This window comes from Artibeus jamaicensis, unplaced genomic scaffold (assembly GCF_021234435.1).
Source record: "Artibeus jamaicensis isolate MK-2021 breed Jamaican fruit bat unplaced genomic scaffold, CSHL_Jam_final scaffold_584, whole genome shotgun sequence".
NCBI lineage: Eukaryota > Metazoa > Chordata > Mammalia > Chiroptera > Phyllostomidae > Artibeus > Artibeus jamaicensis.
The window spans coordinates 12,220,027-12,229,362 of NW_026522048.1; the positions used below are offsets into that span (position 1 = coordinate 12,220,027).

General features: G+C 40.5%; 1 pseudogene; it reads right to left on the reverse strand.

The window, feature by feature from the left end:
- Window positions 1–232: 232 nt before the first annotated feature.
- Window positions 233–696, reverse strand: LOC119043941 (Golgi-associated plant pathogenesis-related protein 1-like; annotated as a pseudogene).
- Window positions 697–9,336: the final 8,640 nt, after the last annotated feature.

Sequence of the window (9,336 nt, forward strand, 5' to 3'; positions counted from 1 at the left end):
GTCCTAACCATCAGAGTAAAGGCTTCATTGACTCATTCCTTTGATAAGAATTCCTTTACATGAAAGGCTTCATGCAAAACTGTATATCTAAGTGTCTGTACCAGAGACGCGCACATGCATCACACACGAGCACACACCCCCACAAAGACAGACACACAGCTGTGTTTTTGTTGTTCTAGGTACTTCATATCCATGTTCTTAAGTCTGCCACCTGCCCACTGCATCTGGCAAGTTACTCCTTTGGAGGCAGAACATTTTCTTCAGAGAAGCCTGGTTGACGATATTCCCTGCTGGGAAGTGTCCAGCCAGCACAGAGGAGGAACCCTCACTTGCAGATGGCTTCCCCACTCCCACTTCTTTGCATTCTTCCACTCCATGGCCCAGAAGTGTCTAGTCCCAGAGTAGAAGCCAGGCTGATGGAGGCTGTAGTTCTTAATTTCACTGCAGCATCTTTCAGCCACCTCCTATCCTGTCTGATCACAGGATGCCCAGGTCAGGTTCTCTCTGCACTGGCTGCAGCTGGACTCAGGGCTGTGCCTGAAGATCCTCATATTGGCCAGGGCCTCAGAATATTGCTAAGTCTTTCTGGTTGAGCTTCTGACCAAGCTTCAGTGGGGGGACGCCATGCTGCTGCTGGTACTCGTTGCGGGCCTCCAGGACACCATTATTAAACCGCTTGGAAGCTGACTTGCCCATGGCCATGTTGGTTGCTCCCTGGCCAGTGCACGCCTCTAGGATAGCTTCCTAACTTATCCATCTTCTAACTACACACTCTAAAGCTGCACTGACTCATATGGTAGCCACTAGCCATATGTGCCTATTAGCACTCGAAATGAAATGAGTTTGAATTGAACTGTGCTGTTCATATAAAATACACACTGGATTATGAGGACTTAGTACAAAAAAGGGGAATGTAAAAATCTCGTTAATAATTTTTAATATTGATTACATATCAAAATGATAATAATTGGGATAAGCTACGCTAAAATATTTTAAAATTAATTTCACCTTTTTGTCACTGTTTTCAATGTGCCTATCAGAAAATTCAGGACTGCACATGTGGCCTATTATATCTCTACTGGTACTACAGAGCACAAGTTGGCAAACTTCCCTTGTGAAGGCCCAGACAGTAATTTTAGGTGGTCTGGCCATATGGTCTCCGTTTCAGTTGCTCATCTCTGCCATTACAGCACGGACACAAGCACAGAGAGCACTCAAATAAATGAGCAGGGTTCTGCGCCAACGAGACTCGATTTACATACACTGGAACTTTCACATCATTTCCGTGTGTCATAAAATATCATTTGTTATTTATCTAACCACTTAAAATGTAAAATAGATTCTTTCTTCACAGGTCACATAAAAATGAATGGGGTGGTCAGTGTGATTTGGCCCAGGGGACAGTTTGCCAGCGCCTGCAACGCCGTGTGGGTTACGGAAAGTATGACAGAGGGACGGTCTCATCATCCACCAAAGGCCACTGTAGTGTTAAAGAGGACCAGGTTATGCTGTAAACTTAGAATAGAAAAGAAAGTCTCAAATCAGGTTTACAGGGATAAAGAGGCAGGGCTATTAGGTTAATTTTGCAAGTACCCAAAACCCCAAGAATGTAATTTATTTTTATCCATGGGAATGACTACCATCAGTTTGTATGAAATATTTTTATGATAGTAATTTTTTCATCTTGAGAGATTAAAAAATGTAAGAGACGATGAAGCTGGGACAGAAGATAAAGAATCCACAGATGTGAGCTACTTCTTCTGGAAGGGTTCAGTCGTCCTGCCCACTGGGCAGGAGGCGAATCAGTTGGCAAGACTGAAAAGCAAAGTCTATGCCTTGGCAGAGCTGCATAGCAGAGGAAGTGTGTCACTGACCTTTTCCCATCCCTTCCATCTTTGCCCATTAGTCCCTGACTTCCTACAGCCTATCATCTAGTGGAGCAAACAGGGTTTCACCAAATAAATATTATAGGTAGACAGATTTAAAATGTAAAAATAATATGAAATAAAGGACAGGTGCACTGGAAGAACATTTCTCTAATTTAAACATAATTTGAGTAACGGACCTTGTTAAAAGGTACAGCATGATTTAGTAGGTCTGGGCAACACCTATGTTCTGTATTTCTTACAGGCTTCCAGGTGGTACTGGCATTCTTGGTCCCTGGGCCACGCTTCACTAAATTGCAAGGGTCACAATGGCAGGTATTTTTGTCTCTTTGGTTCCCTGTTGTATCCAAAGTACCTTGAACAATGCTTAGCACATAAAAGGCACCCATTAAATATATTTCTAATGAATGGAAGTTGATATAGGAGAAGAATCACATGGAGGAACACAAGAACGCATTATTTAGATTGAGGTATCTAAAAGTCTCTCTGGAGGTATATTTTAGCTGAGGTTGTAGCTAGAGCCATCTCCCTTTCTGAATGCTACCACTCTGTCCTTGTCCCCTCCATCATTCACTCTCAACTACAATAACGGGTTCTCAAAAAAGATCTCAAATAAGGATGGAAATTATGGATAATAACCACATACATTGCCTCTCCTGTGACATTTTCATTCTTAACATTGGTGCCTTAGAGAAAAAACCTTTTCCAAGAAGTGACTCTCTAATGGTGGAGATTAAGGACTACTAAAAACCCACTGGGGAAATATTTGGTACCAGTGTCCTTTTGATTATGCCCAATAATAAGACAATTTACTACCAGTCTCTGCATAAAACCAGTGATATGATCATTAACAATTATGAGTCACTTTTTTAAAAAGTTAGGACTAACACTTATGAGTAACATCATTTCTCCTCACAGAGGAACTGCTAAAATAATGGATACTTACAGGTGCAAAGAATCTGACAGATCAATCTATTTCAACCATTTTCTAGGGTGGGGTTTTTTTTATTCCACATCCTACCTTTAAATGTCATATAATCTGAGCTTCCTGACAGAACAATCTACTCCATTATTAGTAGCTGGTAAACGATACTCAGTTATTTTCTTTAATGATTTCCCTCTTTCCTAAACTTCCATTTACCAGTTCTGGTTCATCTGGTCAACAGATGTTGGGGGACCAACCACATGCCAAAACATAGTGGGGGAGTCATTCATTGTATCATCCTGCTCTCTGGAACCCATCAGAATAAGTCTGATCCATCTTCCCTGTGACAGTACCTCACAGTTTGGGAAGACAGCTATTCTTAAAGATGTGGACAACTGCCCATTCATCTTCATGAGAAGTTGTTTTATTTGGTCACTCTTTCACAACTGCCACGTGCCAGCTGCTATCCTAAACACTGGGGGTATTGCTCTGCACAAGACAGACACGGTCTTTGTCCTCATCGGAATTAAAGCTCATTTGGAAGCATATACACTGAACAAGTTAACACAGTGCTGAGTATCATGACAAGGCAAGAAATGAAGCTAAGCAATTCAGGTGGTCAGAGGATAGAGTTTCTAACAAAGTGACATTAAAATTAAAGTCTAAAGGCCTGAGGTTGACCAGAGTGGAGGGAAGAAAGACCAGGCTAGGGCACAACAAGTACAAAAACCGCATTTGAGAAAGAAAAAGTCACATTTGGAACACAGATGGCTCTAGTATAGTATGGGAAGGGAAAGTATTGGGAGATAATTGGGAATCAGATCGTGAAGGGCTTTGTAATTTCATTTGAAGCTTCTGTACTTTAGCCAAAAGACCAGAAGAAGAAATTGAAGGGTCTTAGCAAGATAGCAACACGATTTAAACTCTATATAGAGATTTAAACTCTACAATACAATGGTTTCTCTGGCTTTGCTGTTCATAACGGAATGGAGATGAATAAAGCTGGAGGCAGGGAGCTATGTCAGTGTTTTCAAAATGTAATATATATATATATATATATATATATATATATATATATATATATAATCTCCTCTGGGGATCTTGCCAAAATTCAGAGCATAAATAGGTTCAGGTGAGATCCATGCTTCCATATTTCTAACGAACTTCAGAGTGATGCTGAAGCTAATGAACAGAGGTCCTCACTTTGAGTGACAAGCAAAAGACTACGAGGTGAGAAATGATGGAGACTGGCTGAGGCAACAGCAGTGCATTTGGGAGAGAAGTAGCAGATTCGGGTGCGTTTCAGAAACTCTGCTCAGCAGGTCTTCATAATGATTAGGTGGGGGACATGAAAACAGTATTTCCCAGGTTTCTGGCTTAGCAGATGGGGATTTGGGGATGTTGGTGTTCTTAAACATACTCCTATTTCAAAACAAAACTCTCAATAATTTTCAATCTCACATAACTATAGCAAGTTTTCTATAGTCAACTGTCCCTGGTCCATGAAATCTGAAATATTTATTCTAAAATGAGTTTAGTGGCTTAGAACATGCATAAGCTGGGTTATAGTGCCTTGATAATGGTATTTGGGTTCTTTAAAGACAAACGATCTAGGGATTAACTTGCCGTCTACATAGCAGCATGAGCGTTCAGTATCTACAGCGTGCAGATCTATACTTTCACAGTGCACTGTGGACTTCAGTGGCTCACATACCAGTGGGGTCTCTTTTGGCTTTAGTGGCAGAAATGGGTAACCAGAGATGAAAGGCTCATTTCCCAATGTTTTACTACTGGTGTGGTACTACTAATGGAAATCCCAGTTCTTTGGTGGGCCGGTAGAGTTTTCGATGCTGGGATTCCTTTGACACTCCCACAGCACATTTCCTAGAAGATTCCTGTTAAACAGAAGAGGTAATTTAAGGGTTTGATTACTGCAGCTGGCCTTGCTAGAATAGTTCGGGGTGGGAGGGGAAGCTGATGTATTGAATCAACAGAACCTTATTTTGAGAGATAGCTCTGTTCTCTCCTGTCTGAAAGATCACATCCATTTTGTGTTTTATGAACAAAGGGTTTATTTGTTGAAGTTATCAGGGATAGGATTCATAAGCAGGACCTAGGCTCGTCAGCTGCCTTAGGGAACTGAAATATTCCTGGTTGCAAAGCTTAAAAAAATATTTTTGTTTATGGTATATATTCCATAGTTTTCCATCTACTTAAATTGAAGCTGACAGAAATTCAAAGTCAGTGCCTTCCTTATAAAGTGATTCTTTGTGATGTAATTACAGAATGAAATCTCTTGGCTGAAATAGGATTTTCTCCCCTAGAGATGACATTAAAAAGAAATAGAGATTACCAATAAACTATCAGAGAAACTAGATGAGTGGCAATAAAAGGAAAGAAACCATTTTTTTAAGTTCTCCTGAATACTGTCAGGAAATAACATCATTCCGCTGAACAAGCAATTCAAACTCATCTGCAGGAACTGAGCAAGCCAACCAAGGCATTGCTGAGGTCCCAGGAAAAAACTAGACAATTGTATCATAACAGAAGACATCTTTGGGGTATTCGCCCAGCACCCTACATTGTTTATCTGATAACTTCCTTGTCAACCGACAAGAATGGATCCCTGTGGCAAAGATAATCACCTGTCTTTTACCCCTGGGTTCATGGGTAGACAGAATTTCCCACATCCCTTGCATTTAGATGGGTCTTGTGACTGAGTTCTGGCAATTGAAAGTGTGTGGAAGTGATGAATACCACTTCTAGGCTTAGTGTCTAGAAGTCCTTATCTTCACCCATTGGCGTCCCCATTGCAGGGGATCCAATAGAGAACTTCTACATCACCGGAAAAATCAGTCACAAAATACGCAGCAGCATCACAGCAAAACTCCTAGTCCCTGTGAGCCACATCTTGTGTCTCCAGGTCCCACGTTCATGGGACCAAGAGTAAGCAGCTCATTATTCCTGGGCCAGGCACTCTTTTGCGGCTGACCTCTGGAATTGAGGACATGTCAGTTTAGGAGCTTGGAGCAGCCTCCTTCAGTGGAAGTAAATAAAGCCAGACTGCCAAAGTGAGTAACCAGGCCGAGCACCCAGGACAGAGACCATGAGACCACAAATATATAACGTGAGATGGGAAGGAACAGTTTGGTTTCCTAACGTTTACTATTTCCTGGATTACTTTTCTCATTAAATGAAGCCATTCCTTTAACTAAGTCTCCTTCTTCTGATTGAAGTGCGAGTTGAGAAAGATCCTACAGAAGGCCTCATATCAAAGCCACTTATTGCTCTTCTTCCAGAGACTTAGAATTGAGTTTATTCTACTGAAGATTCAAGAGTTCAAATGATGTTGTTTCTGTTCAGTAATTGCGGTTGTTCTTCCATATCTGCAACCGACAGCACAATCAGGACCCCATCTGGACTGCCTGTTGCTTTATTTCAGATCATGTCGTCTGTTCAAAACAGTCAGGCCCATTAGCCAAATGAAGACCCCTCTGGTTTCAGTGGTGGAAAGGGACGAAGAGTGGAAAGTGTTCACTATTTTGATTTAATTTAGGAAAAGGAAGGGAAGAAGGATAAAATGGGGGTAGTAGAGGGTAAGGAACAGATCAGAAGCAGATGGGAAAGGAAAATAAGGCAGAAAAAGAAAACAGGGAAATGAAAAGGGGGAGGACAAACACTGTACGCTCTCCATCTAATGGGCCTCTTGCCGGCTCATCAAGTTTATCACTGATGGGGGCATCAGAAAAGAACTAAATGGAAAAAATAGTTGCACTTACAAGCTTCAGTGAGTTCAATCTTCCCCAAAACAAACTGCAGTTACAAGGAAAAGATGAATTTCCTCCTGTGTTTGGGTCTAGAGTGTTCAGGGAGCAGGGGAGAGGGTTTATTGATTCCTGTAGCTTTTTCTGTGTAGAATTTTTAAACTTTGCATCTGAAATGCTGTGTATATGGGAGGAGGAGCGGATGTCTGCGTCCTGCTAGGAAAATAGCCTTTCTGTGGGTGATACAACTCTGAAATCCATGGGCAAGCCAACCAGTCACTATTGTGATGGTCACGGCTACCCCTGTTGTTCTGGGTTGTTGTCCTTCTCATCTCTGATCTACTTGACTCCGTTCCCTCTGCACTCCATTGGTCTTTCATAGTCTTGCCAGAATGACGTTTACAGCATGAATCTGACTATCCACCTCCAGGGTACAAAACCCTCAGTGACATTCCACATCTTTAGATTAAGCAGTATCTAAGTAGCCCAATACAACCTGTCCCTGACACGCATGTGTGAGCCTACCTTTTTACTCTTCCTTACTCTATTTGCAGCCAAACCAGGCTACTGCCTTTCCCTCCAGCATGTGGCCTGTGGCTACCTCGGGCTGAAGTGCCTTTCCCACCCTCCTTCCCTGCTCCCCACAACCCTTTAATATAACTTCAACAACCCTAAAGGGTATCTTTAAAGGCTATCTCAAGTGTCACTTCCTTTACTGATCTTTCCCTTCTCTTAACTACAGAACTTTTTTTAACTGTTAATGAATTTGCTATATGCCAATACTTCACTCAAGTAACTCATTTTCTACCACAACCCAAGAGGTAGTTCTTTTGTTCTTACCTGCTTTAAAAAAATTAAGTATAATTAACATACAACATTATATTAGTTTCAGGTGTACAACAATAATTTGATGTCCATATATCTATCTATCTATCTATCTATCTATCTATCTATCTATCTATCTATAATGAAATGATCATCACAATGAGTCTTGTTAACATCCATTACCATACATAGCTGCAAAATTGTTTTTTCTTGTGATGAGAACTTTTAACATCTATTCTGGTAGCAAGTTTCAAATAAGCAACACAGTATTATTAACTATAGTCATCATGATACACTCCCAGGACTAACTGGAAGTTTGCAATCAAGGCCACCTTCACCCATTTTTCCCAAATCCCACCACACTACACCTCTAGCAACCACCAATCTGTTCTCTGTATCAATGAATTCATTGTTTGTGTTTTTCCTTATTTAGTTTAGAATCCACATATAAAAGAGATTATAAAGCGTTTGTTTTTTGTGTGTCTGATTTATGTCACTCAGCATAATGCCCTCCAGGTCCATCCATGTTGTTGCAAATGTCAAGATTTTCCTCTTTTTATGGCTGAATATTTCATTATATATATGAGGTGTACCATTGAAAACACAGACATTTTTATATAATAAGAATGGTTTGCGAGACATTGATATAACCTGGCAGCCAAGGAGAGTGGACTGGAGTGTGTGTGCATGAACAATGATGACTGCACTGTACCAGTCAGTGGGGCCATAGGCTCCACTGAGTGAGCATGTGTACTGTGTGGCTATCACATTCAAAATGGCTGAGTGAGTACAGCAATGAATCTGCATCAAGTTTTATATTAAGCTTGAACATTCCTCCATGGAAACTACTTGGATAATTCAGAAGGCCACCACTATGGGCAATTGGTGATTGGCAGCTTCAACACAACAATGCAACTGCTCATGCATCACATCTCATAGAGAGTTTCTGATGAAATATCAAATCACCCATGTGACTCGACCCCCCTACAGCCCAAATTTGGTGCCCTGTGACTTCTGGCTTTTCTGAAAACTAAAACCACCTTTGAGAGGGAAGAGATTTCAGACCATCAATGAAATTCAGGAAAACAGCAGGTGATGGTGCTTCCAACAAAGGACTGCAGAGAGTGTTTGGACAATGGAAGAGATTCCGGGAGGACTGTGTGAGGTCCTAAGGTGCTTATTTTAAGGGGAATGAGGAATCTTTGTCCTATGTACTGTGTTTCTGGAATCTTGTATCTTCTTCAATAAATGTCTCTATTTTTCATATTACATGGCTGGATACCTTCTGGACAGACCTTATAAAAATATGGCCACATTCCACAACCCATCAAAATAAAATATTTCTTATTTTCAAGATGGTACTTCAGGAACTTTTTAAATTTTGTTTTCTGATCTCTGCCTATACTCCTTTCACGACACTGTTAATAATACATTACCAATTATGAATCCATAAAATTCAGTTTCTCCAATGAGCAGTGAAAACTTAAAGGATTCACTCTAATCTCTTTGACCATCACAGAATCACCTGATATTGTTTTGATCCACATAGTTCCACCAGCTTTTTATCATAAAACTGAAATGTGGCCCCTTCCCTGGCTTATTTTCATGCTCACAATACAGAGTTATTTTGCTTGTTTGTCTTCATATGTCTCATAAGCAAATCTCAGCAACCATAACAACATAAGTAGCTTACAGTTCTTTAAATGAAGGTTATAGTGGATGCTATCCATCTCAGTATATCTTTAAAAAACAACTGCTAAGCTGTTCCTTAATCCTATTACATTCAGTAAATATTTTCAAACTCTGATGAAATAATGTATAAAATAAAAACTAAAAATGCAGGTGATTTCTTTGACCTACTCCTTTTTAACCTCCCATTGTTTCATTAGGTCACTTAGTATGGTTGTTTTACTTGCTATTTACCGGACGTGATGCT